We start from the raw sequence: 23,157 nt of genomic DNA, 5'->3' as shown, positions 1-23,157 counted from the left end.
CCAGAGCATCAGCTGATTAGATAAAGCATATTCATTGTCCAAAAGTGGGTTTTTTCCCCCACTCTTCCCTCTGAAACCAAGTTGACTCTTCTCCAAAAACCAAACACCAGAATGAGTCACTTGAAATTATTTTTAGGCAGGTTTCTGAAGACCAAGTTGTGATATGTCCCCTTCCCTGTAACAACATGCCAGGAAACCCCCAGGGAGCTCTCCCAGGAACTGCTAGGCAATGAATGCAACAGGCTGAGCTTTTCAGCTTCTCATCTCCCCCACATGGGTTTGAACATGTTGACAGCAAAGCGGTATGAAGATGGTTTTGTCCCCTACAAATCTTTTGGATAAACAGGATTGTGTTCTACATCAGAGATTTTTCTTTATAACTATAGTCAATACTTTCTTGGCTTGCCACTCTTGACAACTCAGTCATAAAACAGCTCTCTCTGGAATACGCCATTCAAATCAATCAGCTGTCAGCTATTCTCCTTTTAAAACTAATAATAGAAGGTCTGCATGGCCTATGAGAGGCTGAAACATGGGAACATGAATTGTGCAGCTACAAATCTTTCCATCCTGCTGCAGCTCTCAAATTGCTTTTTGCTGTCTACCAAGAAGGCATAAAATAGCATTGCAGGGAGCCGGTTTTGTGCTGTCAAAATTGCCCGACTGTCCTCAGCACATCCATAATGTGGTAAATGCTTAGCAATGCCTTTTAACTCTCAAGCATGCTTTAGAAGGGGATGTTCTAGTCATAAACCAACAGACTCAGCTGGACCAGGAGCACAGATAATTTGATGGCTTATATCCTTTGGATGCCAGGCACAAGGGGTGCCAAATTGCATTCTTGCCATTGGCAGAAGTTTTAGCCCCTGATTCATCTTCTTGTCATCAAACCGCAACAGTATGGGGAAAAAGTGGTTCAAGGGAGGAGCACTGCCTCTGGCAAGACAGGGAAATGGACTTCTTTGAACAGCCCCTTGCATACAGCAGTTTGGCTCCTAGTGGGCAGAGAAAATTAATGCTACATGAGGCTTGAACTCAGATAAGAGCTGGCACCGGAGGAAAGCCAACAATACTCCTCCTAACTGCTTAGGGGACTCGGCTGTTGTCACATGAAACTGAGGAACAACTGTGGAGTGCTGTTCAAAAAGCACTCAGGGCAGAAGCACATTGGCAAAGCCTGAGGAAGGAACAAGAGCAGCACCTGCCTCCTCCAGATCTGCCTGCAGCTAGTACTGTCAGCAGACTATGCCTCTATCAGCAGTAGGTTCATTTTCAGCCTGCAAAATATTTTAAAAAGCCTCTTGGGCTTTTAAGAGGAAGAAGAAGTTTAAATCCCAGACTGGAAGCCTTAATTATAACGGGTTTTTGTGAAAACCACCAGATCTCCCCTGCTCTCTGATAAGGGTTGTGCCAAAAGTCTGCTTTGTCAAAGAGTAACTGTGTCAAAGATGCAAAGGCAGAACAGAGACCACCGATTAGCACTAATGATAGCCTGCACTGCAGAGCAGAATGACAGTGCAATCATGCCAAGGTTCTTGCTGTAATTAAAGGTAGCTACTCTCATATCCAGTTTGAGCTGCTCAGAACAGCTCTCCTTTTGCATGTCACATTTTACACCTTAGAAAGTCAGTCAGAGTCACCATGACTAGGAAACAGCATGACAAGAAATAACTGTGAGAACTAATTGTTCTAACTGCTGGAATTGAAATTAACTCACAGAAAATAAGGAAAGATTTGAGTATGCTCATGAGCAGCTCTTCTAAATAGGCAGCATTGTTGTTTTCAGTCAATTAATTCCATCTAATGTAAGTATAAGGTTACAGATGGAGAATATTGATCTCACGTTCAAGAATTTAGGGGTACATCTGTCCACAAATGTAACATCAGGTGCTCTGAAAATCACCTGACCTTCAAAGAAAACAGCAGAAATGGAGACAACTACAGTGTTTTTTCAGTGTCTCACAGACTTTCCCTAAGAAGAAAAGAAGAAGGAAAAAAAAATATCTAAGAGACTGGAGTTATTTAGAGAAAAGAGTAAGAGCAGAAACAAGTACTGAATGATACAAAATCAGCCCTAGTAGCCTCAGCTCATTTGCCAACGAAGCGGTGTATTTCCAATCAATAAAGACAAATGTGTCAACATACCAATTAATGTGCAACTCACTGCAACAGACAACAGAGAAACTTTTATGGTCAACCTATGGATAGATGGAGAATGAGCAGTTACAGAAAATATGATCTTTTGCAGGATAAAGCAAGCAATAAAAACATAAGTCAGAAAACAAAAATTAGTCATTAGAGAGTCAAGGAGACTTCTTTTGTTAAAAAGATTTCTACCATATCCTTTCACTTTCCTTCTAAGTACAACGAGACAGGACACAACTAATCCTATCTAAAAACCACACTGACCTCTCCGGAAAACTCAGAGCCACTGACTATCCACAGACAGAATGTGGGCATACAGTTACTGGCAGAAACATGGTGGATATAGGGGACCAATGAGGAAATTTATGTCAGAACAGCAACATAAAGCAACCCTCTTCAAGATACAGAAACAAATGCACTTATGAAGTGACAACTACAGCAGGCAGCAAACGCTAGGCTAAGGACCTGTCCACAGGAGCTGTGTTGAGCACTGAGCCACTATGCATGCACAGACAGCTACAAGAACGTGTGTATTACCTGGTATAGCAGCAGTCTTCTTGAATTGCTTACTCCCTTAATGGATGAATAAAACAATGTGCCAATGCCTATGGGCTGCTGGTTACATTTATGCCCAACTACAGTAGGTCAGCTATAAGTTATCTTGTTATGAGTATAGTTATAAATATATTACAATTTTTTAATTATTATTTCCTACTGGTAAGGTATACATAGTACATAACATATGCAAACTTCCTTTGGAACCGTTCAGAATGCTAGGACAAATGAAAATTATATTAATGAACTATGGAAATGATGCCTTGTATCATTTTTCAAAGTGACATGTAGACACAGACCGTTAAGGGAAATGTCCTCAGCCAGAGACACTGGGAGAGAACTCACCAGGCTTCCCACTGCATCACACCACACACAGAACAGACACACAACAAAAAGTAACCGTTGCCTTTGGAATACCAAGTTTGCAACACCTTGCAGAGATCTCTCAGGATTCTCAATCTGACCATCTGTAAAAGGTAAGCAATTAAAAGGAGTGGTTCTGATTTTGAAAATCATAATCTTTGCCTCAGAAATTTCAGGACTAACAGCATTTTCCCCACAAAAGAGCCTTAAACTTGAGTAATCATCACAGCGTTCCTTCTTAAGGAGAGGGATGTCTCAAATTAACACACTAGCTCAACAGACACTTCATTTCTAGTCAAGAATGGCACAAGGATTTCTTATTAAACTGCTCTCAACCATCAAACAGATAAAAAATTATTATTTTCTCCAATCACTTAACCAGGTTATTAATTGATATACACTAACAGCAGTATTTTATTTATACAATCAAGCCAGTTAGATCCAGTAGACAAGAAGGGGACAACAAAGTGTTAGACTTTGCTGATCAGCGCTCAGTTTGCAGATGACAGCTGTCAGTTCTGTACACGCATCGTAGAAAGACTGCCTGCTCCAGGACAGCCTGCTTCTCCCTCATAGGGGTTCTACTGGCAGATCACAATGATAACAGTGTTTTCCCCCGAAAGTCGTCCTGGAACTCCTCCCTGAAGCACTGCCAATAGTGCCCTTTAATCAAGGAACAATTTGCACACACATGCACACTCATAAACAACAGCCATTTGTGAGGAGGGGAGGTGGGATAGAAGGATCCGATTTCCATTCACTGCACTTTCTCCCCCTAGGACGATTTTTGGAGAAAGCGGAAATAAGCATCACTATTATCTCCAGCGGTGTTAGCAGCCATGCTGAAGCCAGTCAGCAGCGCCTGGCATTGTTTGGAGGAACACAAAAGACCTTCTGTTTGGAAAGTTCATGAAAGAAAGCAGAGAGCTTGTGGCCTAGTCCTGCAGTCAAAGGACTGAAACAGGCTGAGAAGTTCTCAGGCAGAGGCTGATCTGAAGCCCTTTGAAGTTGACGGGAAAACTTTCATGGACTCAGGCAAGCTTTGGATCATGCCTGAAATGCACAGAAGGGAACAAAGCGTAAAAGTAGAGATGAGCATCTGCTAGAGAGGAGTTTAAACAGCATGGGGTGACCTAATCTTTTCATCGTGGCTATAGGTACAGTGTATTTTGTGATGTTTGAGGAAGTAGGATTATACCTGTTTTCTAAGCCTTTTCATTAGGACACAGCAGTCGTACATTAATCATTAATAGCTTAAAATGCTATGCATGCTATCCTAATGTTGAGTATTGAATACAGCATTTAGCAAACGTCTCTGAGCAAAGGCGGGGGACCCTTTCAAATTGCTAAATTGTTAGTTTTCTGCTTTCTTGCCCTGCTACCCTCTCCCAAAAAGGCTGGTTTAAAGCTATGAAAAACATAGCCCAGGACTGAAAACCTTATTAAGAACAATGCTGCCAGCATCATCTATTCATAAGCAGCAATTTGAGACAGAGCCCAGCCCAGAAGAAACTCTTTAGCAGCACATTCTCCAGAGAATTGCTAAAGGTTCTTCTCAAGTGCAAAGAGGTTCCAAATCCTCTCCTTAATTACGGTGCAATTAATTTTCTCATTAAAGATGAACATAGGAGCATCCAAGAAGAAAGAAACATCTTCTGAATTTTGTAACACTTCCATAATTATTTTCTTGCGTATAGGAGTAATTGTTGCAGCGGTTTTAAAGTTTGGTGCTGTCTAGATCCTAAATGACATTTTCTGGGAATTAATTTGTTAGAAACTTTTTAAAAAAACATTTCTTGCAGTCTTTGCACAAGATTCAACAAAGAGCCAAAGTATCTTTTTTTTTCCTCTCCCCCAAAAATGCAGGATGTTTCCTCTTTCCCCGGCTAATAGAATCCAACTGTTGCTGCATGACATCATTCCCCAGAGCCAGGGAATCCAAGCTCACTCAGACACTCGGCTGAGAGTAAACACCACGGAAAAAAACAAAACACCAAACTTTAAAATGGGAGGAAATAACATTAAAAAGGCAATTTTTGTTACCTGAAGTTTGGAGCATTTCCCTTTCCACTCCATTCTCAGATTTGTATTTCCCAGACAAAACTCTGTCTTATTATCTGAAGCAATCAGAAAACCAGTCGTTTAGCGTCTAATACCTGCTGTGCTTCCCACAACTCCTTCATATGACCTTTCACAGCACTGATTCCAGCTAAAATGATTGCAGAGAACACAGACTGGCCAGGCCAGTTGCCATGGAGATATCTCTCTCTCTCTCTTTTCATACGCGCGCATACACACACACACACACAGAGATTTAAACAATTCTGGGAGGCATCCACAAAACAGCATGCCTTTTCATCAGCTAAGTTTTTGAAGCATTCCACCCCTCCTACCAAGCCCTCCCTAGAGTCAGCCCAGGAAGCTGAGCTTTGGTCATGAATCGATTGCTGAAATTAGAGATATTGCCTTTAAAAAAAAAAAAAAACAAACAACAAAAAAACCCAAAAAAACAACCACACCACAGAACTTGTACTTTTCCCCCCCAGGAAGGAAAACAGAGATGTTTGCTTGCCAAAGCTTTGAACTAAAAGTAAAACTATTGCATTCAAACCTGCGGGGTATTTGTCTTCGCCCGAGTTGTTATGAATTTGATATCTGAAAGCACTAAGGCTTTGTTGAAATACAATCATGCAGATTACGAGAAATGCTGCTGGCATGGCCTGACTGCTTACCTTGCTGTTCTCCCAGTACCCAGCCAGTGACTTAATTAGTGCAGGTATTCATCATGGTCATGCAGGACTTCCTGTATTCTTTCATGTTTCTGCAATTAAGAAAAAAAAAATGTGCAGATCAGGAACATGCAACTCAAACAGGAAAGAATCCCCCAGCTAAACAAGAAAAAACATACATTTGGAACTTCTCATACTGACTCTAAGTGTACATGCCTCTTACTCAAAACTCAGTATCTCCCAGTTAAAGGAGAAACCCATTTCAATGACGTTTGTGAATACAAAAACTGATTAATTTACCATATTCACTGGCACCATGGTTGCAAAACAAAACTTCCTCCAAATATAAATAAAGAGACACAACATTTTTTCCTTGACAAAAAGAATTATAAATTAATCCCCAGCAACGTCATATAGGAAAGCCTGGACTGATAAATCAAGAGAACAGAAAATACTTTTAAAAAGAAAAAAAAATAAGATTTAGTAAAGAAATTCAGCAAAAAGTATTTGGACTCAGAACAGCAGCACTTTGCCCAAAGTTTTTACCCTTTGAGAAATAGCTTGGAGACTTATTCTTTAGAGATTTTAAGCGGAGTCAGTCATTCAAAGTTTTAAAACTTCATAATAGATACTACAGGGACCGCAAGACTCTCGTTTCTGCAATGAGTAGTATAAGCAACAGTCCCTCTAGCGGGCACAGAATTGCAAAGCTGACTATGCCATACTAAGCAGGAAACCAATTTCTTTTTTCTCTATTAACCACTTCATTATGCTGTTATGGTCTTCCACCCCTCCATTAAAAACTTAAAATAAAATGAGCATATGTAACCTTCATATGTTATTTAGAGAGTTCAATGCAAGAAAATGTGTATGTACATCACATAATTAACACAGCTAGGTTTATACACAAGGAGACTTCCAAGATATTACTCTTCTGGTTGTGTTTCTAACATGATTGCAAAGGTAGAATTAAAAAAAGAACACTAGACAGTGAGATAGCCAAGATATCTTATGGGAACACCTTTCTCTCCATATAGCTATTATAAGATATAAACTACACTGGAGCATATTATTGAATGTAATTCTGAAACCTCTACATTTTGTGAGTGACAGAGCTCCCAGTGGATTGTACACTTAAACCCCCTTTCTGTCAAAAACACTACCCAAAGGCATATACATGAAAGTGTATTTTACACTGTTACCAAAAACTGCGTACTGACTGTTCACAGGTAGATGAATATAAAAGGACAGATACCTCAGCTGTCAAGAATCCAGAAGATGCTGAAATGACATCACATGAAACAGTTTTTCTAGACTTGAAAGTGCCACATGCTAAGCTTGCAAGTGCACACTAAGTTCCCTTAATGCACCAGTGAAGCCCAGCAGAACCACAGAAGCCAAATATAAAAAATTATGACATGTTTTGTCTTGAAAAGTTCCCCTTGGTGTATAAACTGAATTAAACTCATTGCACACTGCAAGTAGGCTCAGTTTTAGCAGCGTAACTGGGGAAAGAGGGAGACGTGTAGCTCCTCCCAAGAAAGGAATGTTTTACCCTATATTACCGTAAAGGGAGTGCTCAAGGACATGAAGTAATTAAAAAAAACCCAACAAACCAAACCACATACACAAAACCACCAACAACTTAGGAATTGATCGACATACAGGTGAAATGGCTGATCAGTCTCAGATTTTCTAGCGACCCATTACTGGTAGCATGGGAGTATGTACCAACAGTCTGCATCACATCCCATTCCAGAGTTTATCGCAAGGCTCTCTAACACTTCATTAGGTGACCACATCTGCATATCTGGCAAGGATCTCAGGCGAGCATACAAGCAAGCATTTATAAACAATTGAAAATGCTCATTGCATTACATACATACTCAATTACAGTTTAAAGTTTCAAATAAAACAAATGAAGTCATTAAAATATATTACATATGCACAAATATGTAGGTATGAAGCACAGTACTAAAACTATGGCCCAAGCTTTGCTCTTGGGCCGGTGACTATCACGGAAGACCCCAGACAAGCACATTTCTATTCTAAGCCTCGTGAGTACACTCCTAATCAATTCCTTGCCATATTCTCCTTGACATATTTTGGTCAAATTGGCCCCAGTGAAACAAGAACCATTCCCACTTTTCACTTTTTTCTCACTGAGCTTTTCTATAAGCACATCAATACCTCAGAACAAAATTTAGGATCAGGACAGAGTCTGGGATCATAAATGGAAGACATGATGAACAGCTTGTACTATGCTAATTACAGTGTCATGGCTACACTGTGACCAGAGAACATTAGAACATGTATCCTCATCCCCTGCGGAAGACAGGCAACCCATTACTCACACATGGCTGATGTTTACTTTCTTATTTCCGATACACTTCCCATTTCTGACTTGTTGAACACACTCCTTCCTACACTCTGTGGTCGCAAGCACAGGATGCAGAAGCCATGTGATGCACGCAGGAGCAGACATGCACTGCAAAGGATGAGTATGTAGTGAGAGAGTCCTCACCAGGGCACACCTGGCGCCTCTGCCCTTGAGACTGGAAAGGGAAATATGAGCCACTCTCCCCACGAGCTGCATTGTCTGAAATTCTTTACTGAATGCTTTCCAAATCAAGCAGCCATCATCAGCAATGGGAAAGGAAACAAAGATCAGATTTGCTCCTAAATGACTCATGAAATTTTATCACTTTCAGTAGGTGAAAACACAACATCAACTTCAGGCTTTAAAAAGACAAAACTAGAGATAAGCTACAGAATAAGCTGACCACAACAACAGCACAAATCTCTGGTAGATGGTAAATAGAGATTAATCACTGCACTGACTTCAGTAACATTTTCCTTCGCATTTTTTAAATAAAATGAAGTTCCACATAAAAATGCTCTTGAAAAATTATTTATAATTTTTCCACCCTCCTCAAATAACATTCTGCCCTTCAGAAGGACTTCTTCCCCCTTCCCAGAGAGGATGGCCAGCTTATTTCTCTTCCTCTTGTGTCATCTGTACACCACAGTTACTGTCCATCTTTCCAATGACCTCAATAGATCATATCTGTTTGAACTTAGATAACTGAAGACTCAACAGCAAAAAGTGAAGCTTGAGTACCCTGCCCCAATACATTTTCAACCTGATACCATGGAAAGGCAATTGCCTGCAGCTCCTGCTGACCTCACTGGGAAAGGCAGAGAGCTCAGCAGCAGCACTTCCTCATCACCAGGCAGTGACTTGCAGAGGTATGGTAATAAGGGAAAAGGCCCCAACCAGCTCATAATATAAAGCATGCATGCACTACAAAAACTGTGCTCTTTGTGCTTTATTTAAAGGCCCAGCACTCAATACTTTCGCACAGGGCATTCTGTGACTACCAAGTGGGATAAGACAATGACTGCCAGGACAGCAGCCACCATACTCTTTGAAGCAGTCCCACAACACCACCGACTTCTTTGAATTAACAGTCCACAGCACTGGCCTTTGCTGTTAACAGTCCTACACAACAGCATAAGAGCACAGCGATACAGCAAGTGGCCCAAAAGCATCATTTTACTGAAGCGAGTAAAACTTTCCCTGACATCAGTGGCACATTAACTTCTATTTTGCCTCACTGCATTATCTCTTCTAGGATTGTGGTATCATAGCAAGTAGTACAAAAGTATATTGTAGCCCTGCAAACAGTTGCAAAGGAGTTGACCCAACATACGAGCTCCCTGGTTGTAATGGGACTGCACAGGTCTAGGTCTAAGATCAGTCAGCTATGATTTTTATTTCCCCCATTTCAGTATCAGATCCGTTACCCATAGTATTTCCACAACACTCTTCTAGCAGAGGAATTAAAAATTTCCATGACCACTTTAACAGCCCAAAAAGGATCATGTTCGAAGCACTGTATTGATTTCACTAACCCAGAAAAAAGTGTGTGGACGTATATATATACACACACATGCACACTATATGTATATAGGAAATGACTAATCATAGCTGCGCACTCTTTGAGATGCTGCCAATCCCTTTATGGCCCTATATCTCGTTTCAGTTTGATCTCATTCTGCAAATGAAAACCTACCATACTTGGGTCTGACACTGATGTCTCAGCTGGGTACAAGACACCAACTTGCAAAAATTGCTAAGTGATTCAGTGAAACTAAGAGGATATCTGTACCAGGAGGGGTCACAACAAAAAGCTGATGCACATTCAACTCCTGTGCAGCATTACTGTTTCAGAAATAAAATGGCTTAATTTTGTGACTATTATTTAGGCCCTGATTCAGCAACGCACTTAAACATTGACTTCAAAAGAACTTAAAAATATGCCAAACATGCTACAATATTTTAGCAAAGTGGTACTTTAGTAACACATATAATTCAGAAAAGAGAGAGCAAGAGAGTTTTTATTTGGCAATTAAAGCTTTAAGACGTCATTTGGCAATGTAACTGGGACACACTCCCCATGCTAAACCTACTAATGAGGTTGAAAATCTGCTGAGCAACAAGCTGAATAATTCCTTAATAAAACAATTTTTAACCTGAACAGTGTGGAATTAACTCATGTAAATGCCTGGTTTGAGAATTATCCATACCTATGGTCTGATTCATGACAGGAGACACATATTACAGCTCACCCTGCTAGAAAGCAGTGCAAAGCCAAACAAGCCATACAAACTGGCTCTGGGCCCAGGCAGCCAATTCAGCTAGCCCCCAACATCCCAGTGCTGCAAACTGCCAGATGGCACCAGGCCAAGGCACTAGCCAAGCCACAGCAATAACCAAAAGGTGGGAACCTCATGTAAATAAGTCCTGCTCCTTAACTCTCCCAAGCCAGCCCTGTCTGCAACCCATCTGCACTCCAGTCAACACCCTTCCTGTGTGTGGCTGTGCTGTATCCCAGGCATGCCTGAAAAGGAAAGACGGGAAGCTGTAGGACCAAAACTGATGGGGGGGGGAAGCCCTCAAGGGAGGACTATTTGTCCTGTCTGGACAAAACAAGAGAATTTAGCCCTTTATAGGTGTTTGTCTCTTCCTATACCTTTTTTTTACTGCAGATATCCCCAGTCAAGCATGGATTTATGTCTCAAGAAGAGGGGCAAATGAGACAAGCAGGCTTCCTCTGGGAACAAGCCATATCAGGACAGACGTCAATGAGTTGTTTGAAATTCCACAGCATTTCTGATTTGACCCTATACGAATGCGAGGTATCTTAATTTGTCTTAGTTCACTACTGTAAAAGCCAACCGACAGCTTTCTGTTGCCCTTGTTCACAGCACACATCCTGCGACACAAGATGCTGCACATGGGACTAGAAAGCAATTTAAAAAACAGATGCCCTCACACCTGGAATTGCAATGCAAGCAGGACTCACAAGAATGTAACTCTGGGAGGACTAAATCCTGTGTGCAGCTGAGCAAGTGCTGCAAAACTTTGACTTAATGGGAACAAAGGGGCAGAATCCTTTTCAGTGAGCATGTAAATGGTGGGAATACAGATCCTTTAAGCCAATCCCCACCTGAACAGGCTCTTTTCAAATTGTTATCAAAGTAGCCCTTCCTGTACTGGCATTCAGGTAGTGAGACAAAGAAGATGCTGCTTTTGGGAGCCACCTCTATCTTTACATTAGCCCTACAGAGCTAATAAAGAGGAAAGGACCTCTTAGCAAAGCAATGGACATGAGTACAGATATATTCAACAATGCAGTGCTGGTTTCTGGAGCAGAATATGGGTGGTGGTTGCATTTTTTGCATTTCCCCCCCCTGCAAAAGAGCTCTTAGTTTAAACTCAAAGTGAAAAATAAAAGGGCCTAAGGCTGAGCATGCAGTATAGTATCACCTTGTTCACATGAGAAAAATCACAACCAATAGCACTGTGCACTCTTTGAATTTCTAAATAAATAAATAAATAGATAAATAATGACAACATGTTCTGTGATTCCTTTTGATCATCAGCTATGAAAGTTCACAGGAAGTTTATGCAACCCCTCTCCGCCTAGATAGATCTTATCTTTTAAAGACTATTAGCCAAAAGACTTTAAGAAGAAAGTGTCAGTTTGATGTTCCTTTGGACAAAAAGCAATGACTTATCTGCATGCTAACTTCTCCAGCTGGCTTCCTGTATGTTATTTGTGACTTGAACCTCCAAATTGGCCTGGAGACCCTGTGAACTACTGGTAGCATGCTGGGAGGATGCCTGTGAGCCCTGCTTAGCATCTCTGGGGAGGAAGGGTACTACAGGCACCAGCCCAGAACTACTCTCATCACCTACACCCCATCAAAATCAAAGCCAGCAACAGCATGTGTTTTCTTAGGCATATAACAAGTTTGGTTTTCATATTGTCATAATCATCCCAGCAGGCAGATTTTTCAAGCTGTAGACAATAAAGCTATTTTCTTCTTTATTCTGGATAGAGCAGATAAAATATTGCTTTGAATATGCACAGCTCCTTTCATTCTTTCATTCATGGTTCTGAGCATGCTTTACAAAGCTGAATAAATGTCACTCCTGTGTGGCTGCTTGGAAAAGAGGAGTTAAGTAGCTTTGTGCATGAGGCTGCACAGTGGCCCCTCACAGTGTGTGGCCGACCAGGTTCTAAGCACCAGGCTCTGCTGCCTCCCCTGAGATCATAGTTAGGACCTGGAAGGCAGTTGGGGTCAGCTGAATTCCAAGGGATATCAGAACTTTTTACTTCCTGGAAAACCATCTGGCCATGAGAAACAGCTGAAATTAAGTTTTCCTTCTAGCTGATTTCCAGTGCCATGGAGGAAATGAAAGTCAGTGACAGTGGAATGACTAGGATAAGCTTGTGCAAAACAAAAGAAATCCAGAACCAGACCATGCAGACAATTCAAAAACATTTTGTGAACTCTGTGTTAGTTTCTCAGTACCCCAGTGCTTCCTGGGTTTAGCAAAGGAGTATGGTACAGAGATGCCCAAATGAGCCACAACCATGATAACTCCAAAACTGGAAGCAGCACAGCCCCAACAGTACAAGGCTGAACAGTACATGCCTGAACCAGTGCTACCGTATTTTTTCAGGGAGAGGGTCGTGCCTCCACACAGTGCCCCAATGCACTGTAGGGCCACGCAGACCTCCTGGAGTCCCCTCCAGGGCTCTCTATGCTGAGCTCCATTGTGCAGCACAGACATCTCCTGAGCAACATACTGCAGACCACAGAGGAAGCCAGTCCCAGCGCTGGGAGTTTAGCTCCCAGTGCCCAAGCTCCAGATGAATGCCTTAAAAGCAAGGTCATTCCTCCTCCTTCAGTTCTGTGTGCTCTTCCAAACAGAGCTGTGGGAAGCTTGTGAAAACAGCCCCACATCCCAGGAAGGACTCCCCCAACATCCCCGTTTAGGCTGCTGGGGAATCACACACCTACCTGTCTCATCTTCACTACTAACAGTAGAGGCTATTATTTAAGAAGAAGGAAAGAAAAAAAGAAAAAGAAAGTACACATTCTGCTTTACTCTTATCAAAACAGATTACTCTGAGATAAGGTTTTGCCTCTTGCCATGAAAAAACATGATTTCTTCTTTTAATTAAAGTATTTCCCATTTTAGAGACAAAAGAAAAGCAAGAGTTGACTTTTTTTTTTTTTACATCAAACTGAAAAGGGTGGAACTTGGGAAAGTACCAGCGCTTTTCTTCCAAGTCTGGGAAAACTATACAGCTTATATAGGCCAGGACACTGTTAGAGATATTTTTCCTTTAAAACACTGGATAAGGTCCACATAGTCACATGATGCTCCCCATTGCTATGCACATTGCTTTAAGGGGATGGACAACTCGCTCCCTGGAACTGCTGCTGCTTACTGTTCATGCTATGAAAATGGTGAAATCCCACAACACAGGCCGAGTGTTAGCCATTTAGTGCACAAAGACCACACACCAGCAAGTTTACAAAAGACCTTGCTGCCAGTGAAGAAATGCTAGCAAAAGCTCTGCTAAGTCTTGATTTCTAGCTAACCCCTAAGCCGGCCTGCAACAGCGCAGGCACCAAGCACTGCACCATCTCCATCTAAACGCCACAGCAAAGCCAGACTTCTAAAGGCACTGGCAGCTCCCAATTAATCACACAGAGTAATGTCGAGATTTAAACATGTAATTTATGGCTGTTACCCTTGCAGTTGGGTGTGTATATCTTCACTGCAAACACAAGTTAGTGCCTACAATGCTGGAAGCAGCTTATGGAAAGTCTGAACTGTAAGATTCAAATCATTAGGAACATGCATCACAACTTGCTTTGGGGAAAATTCCCCATTCAAGAACAGACATGCTGATTACAGCTTCAGTTTTCTGATTTCCTGACGTGTGAAAGTCCCATCAGCAAACATGAGAGCTCTGTGCTTACTGAAAACATAAAGCAACACAGTTTGCCAGAAAGAGCTGAAAGGTCTGCTTTTTTTTTTTTTTTTTTTGGCACATACGCATAGGGTTGAAACCCTCTACTGTGCTTCCTGTGCAGTATGGAGGGACCTAACAAGGAGTCAGAAGAATCAAATGTTGTTCCTGTTTTTGACACCATACAGTTATAGGACCTTGAATAGCTTTCTTCGCCTAGTAACACAATACCTGTTTGGCTTTCTGCAGCACTGAGAAACCAGAAGCAAACAGTATTGGAATGATGCAGTAGGCTGCAATCTCACCATATGTTTCATACAATACGCATCTCTGATGACATCATACAATTCTGTACATTAATCAACCTCCAAGGCTGTTTCCAGTTTCTTAACCTGCTTCACATCTTATGCATTTCTGATACTCCTTCCAGGCTGAAAAAAGCCAAACAGGAACAGGGTTTCTTGATCATCCCTGTCACTGATATAAACTCTCCTCACAATTTACACAGTTGCAGAGTACAACAAATGCAAACACAGTCCTGAGCCAGTGGAAAGATTTAGATTTTTCCCACCTGTGTATGATGAAGTCAGACCTTTGCACAAGTTTTCTTAGACAGATTTTGTATCTGGTCACACTGTAAAATATTAAATCACTGCAAGATTAAAAAAAATATAAAAAACTATGTTGCGGGCCATTTTTTAAATCCCCTCCATCCAGCTGTGTTCAAAATAAGCTGCACTGCACCTGTCTTGCAAGAACCTCCACAATGGTTAAAAACTCCACACAAAGTCTGTGTGTTATCACTGGTTTCATCTCTGGGTGCAGCCTGGAGCAAACCTTAGCAATTCTAATACCTCACCTCCTCTACAGTGGCTCCCAAGTGTAATTCATATGGTTTTCGAACCAACTGTAAAACAAATTAAAAGCTTGCAACCCCAGTTCCTAGACATCCAAGACACTTATGGAAAGCCAGCAGACCAGTACAATATAAAATAAGACATTTGTAAAACACAGTGCCATTTTACGTCCATTTGGAATGTAACTTTGATACTTTAGGAAATAGAACCCTCCCCTGCAATTCAGCATGAGCCACAGGTAACTGAAACAGCTTTCTGCTTTCTTTCTTGGCTTCCTTATCTCTAAAGAGCTGATAACTGAATATATTAGAAATACTGTTATAATAAATTTATTAAACTTTGTAAGTTGGCCACAGACTGCTGGAAGGAAAGCATTACCGTATTAAGAAAGAGGCTGACTATACCTCTTTAAATTTAACCAGATTCCCACTACTAAGCCCATTTAGGAGGCTGTATTAATATAATCCTCAAACATTTTTACTATATAATTTTAAAGACACAAACTGGCCTAGGAAATGGAAATGTCATGCACACACAGATAATGAAAGTCAACTGCTTGAACCTGTCTTCTGGATGAAAAAGCTAGCTCATTAACGGGAGAAGGTGATTAAAAAAAACTATGTGCAGCACAGAGCACCTCTAAAAGCCAAAACAACAACAGGCATCCAAGGTGGGGAGTGGAGCAGACCACTATGACTCATAGGCTATAAGTCTAGTCAGTAGAAAAATCTGGCAGAAGTGTACTGTTTGACTATGTCTGTACATTCCCAAGAGATTTATAGCTGCTTATTAAATCATCTGTTCCTGTTAAAACCAAAGAAACTGTGTATGTTTCACTGAATTTCACATCTGCTAGAAAAACCCATCAACCATTAATACAGAGTAGAGTTTTTTGTATTGAGTGAGCCATTCAAAAGATTGTAAGACAATTACTTGTGACAGGAAGTAAAATCTACACCAGGGACAGGCTGCAGAGGCATCTGAAACCTGCTGCATCGGAATGGGTCTCCCTCACCAGCACCTCTGGTCTGCCTGGCTAACCTTCAAAACCAGGTGAGTCTTTCAAGTGACAAATAGTTTCCGCAGATGAAAGGATAGGAAACAAATACTTTCTACAGTGGAAAGTTCTGTTGAGGAAACAGCCATGTCTTCAAGAAAATGACCTCTAAGGTTTGAGACAGGGTTTGTGGAGCAGGTTCATGGAGTGTGGTGACACACAGGCGCACACTGGTGCCAGAGGACTTGTCCAACTGTGAGAGGCAGGCAGTGGCATTGGTCAATTAACTTCCTTCACACAAAAGTTGCTAAGCTCAGGAGATGGAGGGAAAACACCACTAGCCCTGCAGTTTCATCTCAAAACCCAAGGGAAGAGGAAAAGGAGCTGTGTACAGCCCTGCTCCACACATGAACACTGCTACTTGAGCGCTGGTCAGGTCGCAGAAGAGAGGGAAGGACGGATGGGTAGGGCTGTCATTTCAATACGCTCTGTTTAGCTAAGCAAGCTATTTTGTTATCTCAGAATGCTCCTTAAAGCATCTCCACCCCTACCCTTCACACACATTATCCACTGAAAAAAAAACCAACACAAAACCAAATTACTTTCTCCCATCTCCCCTCCCCTCAGTCTTAGTTTTTTGTTCTTTTTTCACCCTTGGGCACATTCACAGCTTAGCTCTCCGAGATAGCCATCTCTCAATGGTAATGTACAAAGATGTTATTAAATAGAAGACATTTGCTGAGGCATACATGGGCTGAATGTCCTGAATTCCCAGAAGGTAGGAAAGTTTTACACATTTTAAATTAACCCCTTAAAAATAAACAAAAATCCAGGCACATTTGCCAAACATCTGAGAACGCCGAAACACCGTATCCATGGCTACTTCTGTGCTGACACTGGAACAGAAATGTACTTTAAAAACACAGAAAATGGTCAGACCAGCAGTGCATCTAGCTTTATACTCTGCCTTCAGAGGCAGTGAAAGGCAATGTTAGTCAGGGCAAGCCCGGGAACCTACCTGCTTTCTGGCCATTCTTCTTTGTCCATTCCAGACTGCAGCCTGTGAGTGAGTGGAGCTGAAAAGTAGTAAGATTTGCAAAATCTTGCTAACAGTGCATTTGTTACTCTTGTTGTACCAATGAAATCCTATTAAGTCTGTAAAGTGAAACATGACAGAAAGCCATGTCTGAACAGCCATACTTAGTTCGAAAGTCAGCAACTTGAGAGTTTGAGATCACAATAATAAAATCAAGACCCACATCAGCTCTTGCACACAGAATGCTCAAACCCTGCAAGTGAGGGAGCTGAGCACCACCATGCCCGTGGGTGCAGCTGTGACAAATTTGCCAGCGCACACTGGATGGGGGAACCAGAAGGGATGGGTTGTTCAGCACATTTCTCTTTCATGTTTTTGAATTGCTGCCTTGTAAAAGTCAATTTGCTAAAAAACATGACAAGATAATGGTAGGTCCTGCTGAATCTGCACAGCTATGCTATGCTAAACTGATTTCTGCAGTAAATCATGCGCACTCTCAACACACAAAGGCAGGGCTGCACAGCTCTGCGAACTCATTTATACTGTACGAGTATTTTTGCCAAAAATGACAAAAAGACTGTCAGCCCTTGTTTCTTCTCTTTCTGATCTCTGTATTGAACTGTCTTCGCTTTAGCACGCTGAATCAATACAAAAGGAATAAACATGCATGGTGAATCCAACCTCCCAGCAATCTGTATGAAAACCTGAGTTACACAGCAAAGCTCAATAGGTTGCAGTCAGTCTCCCACCCTAAAGCTGCACAGGCCTCAACCATCACCAGCTTCCTACCCTTCACAGTAACTAACTTTCTGGGATGTCAATTGGTCATTGACATATTGAGTCTGATTTAGTGCCTTTTGTCTTAAACACTATAAAACAACATGGCGGGGAGTGGGTGGGTGGATAATTATGGCAATATCCATACCCAGCACAGTAATACCACATCTCAGCTCATTCAGGGTGAGACATCATGACTAAGGCATATCATCCCTGCAGCAGACTGCCTAGCAGGCTTTGGACTAGTCTCATGCTACAAGTCTCAGGTGGTGGCATGGAAAATCAAGAACATTATTCAATCCTGAATAATCATCTTCGTATCTTTTGAACTGGCTCTTCTTCTGTAACAGAATACAGCTACACCAGTTAAATAACTTTCTTGCTCCTTGTCAAATTTGTCCCCTGTCCATGCACACAGCAGCACTGTAACTCACCATCGGCCAACTAAGAACAAATGGGAATCTAGGCCAACTGACTCCAGATCAACACCACTGCATCAGTCGATGTCACCCACCCACGCACCCAGCTCCCCAGTGACCCAGCCATTTAGTAAGTTTTTTCTTCACATTGCAAAATAAAAGAGTTTAGCACTGCTAGGGAGGAAGAGGAGTGATCATTGTATTTCAGAAGCACAGGAAGCACACAAATGTTGCTGTCCATTCCCACCAGAGGAAACACTGTGTGAGAACTACAGCAACCTTCCAGACCAGCATGAAACCTGAGTCAGCCCTTAGGCAAGCTGCTGAAGTCAATGCTTTGCTTTCAAGCACATGCTCAAGTATTTGGCTGAGCTGGGACCATTTTCAAGTGTGGGTTGCCGAATCCCACTCAACGGTTGCTCCAATGACAGACTACAAAAGTATTCTTGATATATAATAATGCAGTAATTTATGGGGGTGCATTCTGCCTTAACCAGAACCTCAGACTCATCTGTTCTTCACAAGCAATTGTTTCTTAAGGAGTATTGCTGTGCCCCTCATCTGCAAATGCTGAAAGAACAGCTGGCAGCCGCAATAGGAAATGGTTTACACTGATTGAAAGCATTTCTGAAACCCCACCAATTCTGCTCCACAAGAAAAAAGAAGAAACCAAATCCAAAAAAACACCAGTAACAACAAGAAAACCCAAGAGAATTCGATAGCCTTTATTCTGCATCTTTGCTGAGAAGTAAGGATCTTTGTTTTCTCTTTCAGACCATCCTGTTATTCACACAGTGAATTACAGACCTAACCAATTCTATAAATGGTTGTTCCCTGAACTCATGGTTTAAGTTTAGGTCAAAGGAAGATGTGAAGCATGACTCTTCTCTGGCAAAGTAAAGCCATTCTGATTCCCGACAATGTTATGTTTAGCTTATTTTAACTATCCTGATCTGTTTCCCGTTTTCCTCAAAATCATTGAGTGGTGGTAGATGTCAGAAGAAAAAAATTCTGCAACCCTCAGTCAGAAAGAAAGGTCATCTGAAGGCAAGCTTGGCACCCGGAGCTAGGCACTGCCATCCCCACAGATGCACACCAAATCAGTGCAGGTGCTGCCTGTTGCCTGCTGGTGAGAGCACAGACAGACCTCCCAAACCTTAAGTTTCAATTTTAACATGATACCACCAGCCTACCCGGTTACATCAAAATCTCAATGCCTCAGTGCAGGATTATAGTGCTTGCTTGCCTAATTCATGTGTTATCATAAAGATGTTATTAATAAACCAGATTGTTACTGGTTTAGATGGCTAACACTCCTCTGATGCCCATAAAACTGTAACTGCTACCTGCAGATTAAGACTATTGCTGAAACAACTAATGCCCTGTAAAAGTTTCTTAAAGTAATACAAACACATATTAGGCAATACAAGGTTAACCTTGTAACCTTAACATAATGCAAGGTAAACCATGCTAGCTCTCTACAAAGGTACATCACCTACCAAACAGGGGCTGCTTTGTTAAGTGCATGGTATCTACTTTTGAAGTCACAGTTCATGACTGGTAAGAAACTATCCACAGACACTTGAAGGCAAAAGATTGTTCCTATCATTAATGTGTCTGCAAAAACGCAAACACCATACCCACTGCTGGGCTCTAAAGCTAACCTTGAGCATACAGCCATTTAAATATAGACAGCACCCTGGTAATCTGCCCAGTTTTAAAGCTGTAACGATGTAGTCAAATAACAGGCTGTCCGAAAACCACATAGCAGAGCAACTAGCTACACCCCACTCATTTGGTTATTATTGATGCAAAGACCTTCTCCTTGCACGCCATACTGTCTGAATCAACAGGCAAATTTCTATGAAACTTCAAATCCTGGAAAGGCTTTTTGGGGCCAGGGGAAGGTTGCATAAATATTTATTTATTTATTTTTAACAGTTCAGTGCTTTCAACCTGTTTGTATTCTACCAAATAAACCCTGACAGGCGTTGAAAGCTGCCAAGGGCCAATCAAACCTTCAAGAGTCTGAAAGTGAAACCTCAAAATTTAAAAAACAACAAAAAAAACCCCACCACTTTATTCCCAATTAAAAACCTTGGAAGCAAATTAGACTGCCTTATCTGGGTGTCTGGCGGGGGGGGAGGGGGGAAGATTCTATGCACAATCACATCTGATTTCCTGCATAGTTCTGCTCTGAAAAGCAGGTATTAAAGGAGGGGAGTGCCTGGGTAGCAAATAGCCTTGGTCAGACACTCCTGCTCACCTTCATTGCAGACTTCAGTACAGTTACTGGAACAGGAGCAAAGCGGACAGGCACGGTCACAAAGCCTGATGCAGGAGAAAGCTTCCACCTTATGCATTAGCATCTCATTTTAAATGGAAGACAAAAGCAGCAGAGATTCTCTCTAAGAAGTTACTCCTTTTCTCTTTTTTTCCATCTTCCTCCTCTTCTAGAGAAAGTACTCTGTAGACAAATTGCATACAGTATGTGCAATCCTCCTGCTCGGAAAATTTTGCCTGTTATTAAAATGAAATGCAAAACAAAACAAAAAAATATCCATTTTTGATGGGTTTGCTTGTCATGCCAAGGCCCCCAGCTTCCATTCTTAGGGATTTACTAAAATATTTGTTTATTTATACAGGGCTGGAATTCTGGACTACCAGGTTCTCTTCTGGCAAGATCTTTGGCCATGCTAGGAGGTGGTAGCAATATTAAATATATTTCCAGTGACATCAGTAGGAAAGTAACTGTGCTGTAACGAGTAACAGTTACACAAGGGTGGGGGTTTGACTGTCCCTTGTAGATACTCATCTGTGTTAAAGACAATGAAAGATGCCATTTCACCCCATCTAAGACAAGGTGACAGTTCCTTTCAATTCAATGAACACAATTGCTTCACCGGTCCAGTAGCTGCAATTTTCTCCTGTCACGCCTATCAGCTCACGGGGAGAGAGCCTGAGTCACAGTCTAACCTCCGGTGCTCGCCCTCCAACACCACACCAGTAAGTGGACAGCGAGAAGAGAAAGAAACTCTTACTACTGGGTTTAAGTAATTCAGTGCCTTGAGACAGGTCCCTGAGATGCTGTAAGATGACACCAATAAATCACAAAATTTTATGTATAAATAAAGGTTGAACTCCTTCTACTAGCTTTACAGATTTCAAGCCTTTGAGACTCAGGTTTCCAAGCTTTCCCATGTAGCTATAAAACCCAGAGAGGGTCAAGATTTCTAATAATCACTGAACTCCAGGAACACGGGCCTTAGAAGAAGGAAGAAAAAAACCCCAAGCTAATATAAAAAAGAAATCCCACATTAGAATTGGTAGAGATGACAAGAGTAACAAAGAAAAATTGGGGTGGGTTTTTTTTTCCTTTTGTATTTATCACCCACTGTCTCCCACACAATCACACTGTGTAACAGCACACTGTGATGAAACACTCCTAGCTCCCACTTTAAATGTCCTTAGCCACCGTAACTGTACACAGAGCAAACAAGAACTGCTTCACTTGCCAGCAAAACACAGCAGCATGTGAACTACAACATGGCAGCCCTCACAGGGTGCATAAAGATGAAGAGTAAAAAGAAATCAACCAGACCAGAATTTGAATACTGTAAGACCAGACCAACACACCCCGACTCAAATGTGTCATTAAATGTAGCACTGCAGACAAGAGATATTTGATGACCATTTGTAGTTTCAATGATAGCTTTCTCTCCCTTCATGGAAGCTGACAACTACTTCTTGCAGGATACCACCACCGTGTTCAGAGCATGACATAACTGTAGCCTCCCTAGGGAGACAGGGATTCAGGATGTGACAAATCCCATGTTCTGACACCACATCCTACCTACTGAAGGTCAGCTCTTCCCTGCCCCACACCTGCTGTGTTTGATAAATCAGAGGAATTCATGCCCCAGAAACGGCACTTCAGGAGATGAAAAACAAGAACAACTTAAGACAGTATCCACCAACCCAGGGCATGATGTTTTCATACCACCAAAACTTTCTGCTATCTTCTTGAAACAAATATCAGCTTATTCATCGGCACATCAGGCTTTTCTCAGCAGGTTATGGTGTTTGAGAAGATCATCTTTCCCATTCACTGGCTCTACTTGTAACTCCCTCCATAGCCATTCCTGCAATTACTATCTCCACCTGAATCATTATGTGCTGCCTACACCCCAGCTTCACTCAAACAACAACAAAAAAAAAAAATCTGTATTGACTGCAAAAACACATGCTACCAAAGACCCTTCTTCCAGACCAAACTGCAAGCAAGCAAGCAAGCTGCTGTGTGCTCCTGGCCTAAACAACCTGATCAGGATTTTCACAAAACGAACACACAGAAACCCCACATGCAGTAACTACATCCCAGTCCCCAGGGAACATGTGCATACAACTCATAACCCTGGGGGACCACAGTGCATCTGATGTTCCCTTCTCTGGAGAGACCCCATGCTACAGATGGAAGCTATGTGGAAGTATACTGTTGAAGCACAGATCAGCCTATGAAATTCCCCTTGGATGTATAGTTCCCTTTGAACTCTCTCATAATTGCCCCGGCCTTGCACACACATGTTCATTGCCTGAACTGTGGGTGGGAGATTCATCTGGTGCCAGCTCTATGCAAATCTTGAAAGGCTTAATTCTTAAGACCACTCAAGTCAAAACGGGCCTTTCTATTGGCTTCTCCAAGTTTGGGACCAGACCCACGTTCCTTCATTTTAAGGGACATCGGAACTGCGCTGAATATTTTCATGCAAGCACAGAGTCACCAGGTTACTTCTGCAAGACCTGGAGAGTGTCCTGCTCAGCCAGCTTTTTCCACAAGCTCTCAAGGCAGACCTCATTCACTGCACTCTGTGTTCATTTTCTTCTCATTGACTTGAGGACAAATTAGACAGGAACTGGCCACAAATAATCCTAGGCTGGAA

The 23,157-nt window shown here is 41.8% G+C and overlaps 1 protein-coding gene across 8 annotated transcripts in view; it reads right to left on the bottom strand.

Moving 5' to 3' along the window:
- Positions 1-23,157, bottom strand: part of DENND2B (DENN domain containing 2B) — a 181,545-nt gene that overhangs the window by 135,334 nt on the left and 23,054 nt on the right. For 5 of the 8 annotated variants that reach the window (XM_080404649.1, XM_080404646.1, XM_080404652.1 and 2 more), the window contains one exon: positions 5,796-5,884. The gene's annotated coding sequence lies outside the window, so the exon portion shown is untranslated. Of the gene's footprint in view, positions 1-5,106; positions 5,187-5,795; positions 5,885-20,483; positions 22,404-23,157 lie in introns of those variants that run through there. The other 3 variants (XM_080404651.1, XM_080404653.1, XM_080404650.1) reach the window with 2 other exon arrangements.

The sequence above is a fragment of the Falco punctatus genome (genome assembly GCF_963210335.1).
Source record: "Falco punctatus genome assembly, chromosome: 10".
Lineage (NCBI taxonomy): Eukaryota > Metazoa > Chordata > Aves > Falconiformes > Falconidae > Falco > Falco punctatus.
This window is presented reverse-complemented; position numbering and strand designations above follow the sequence as displayed.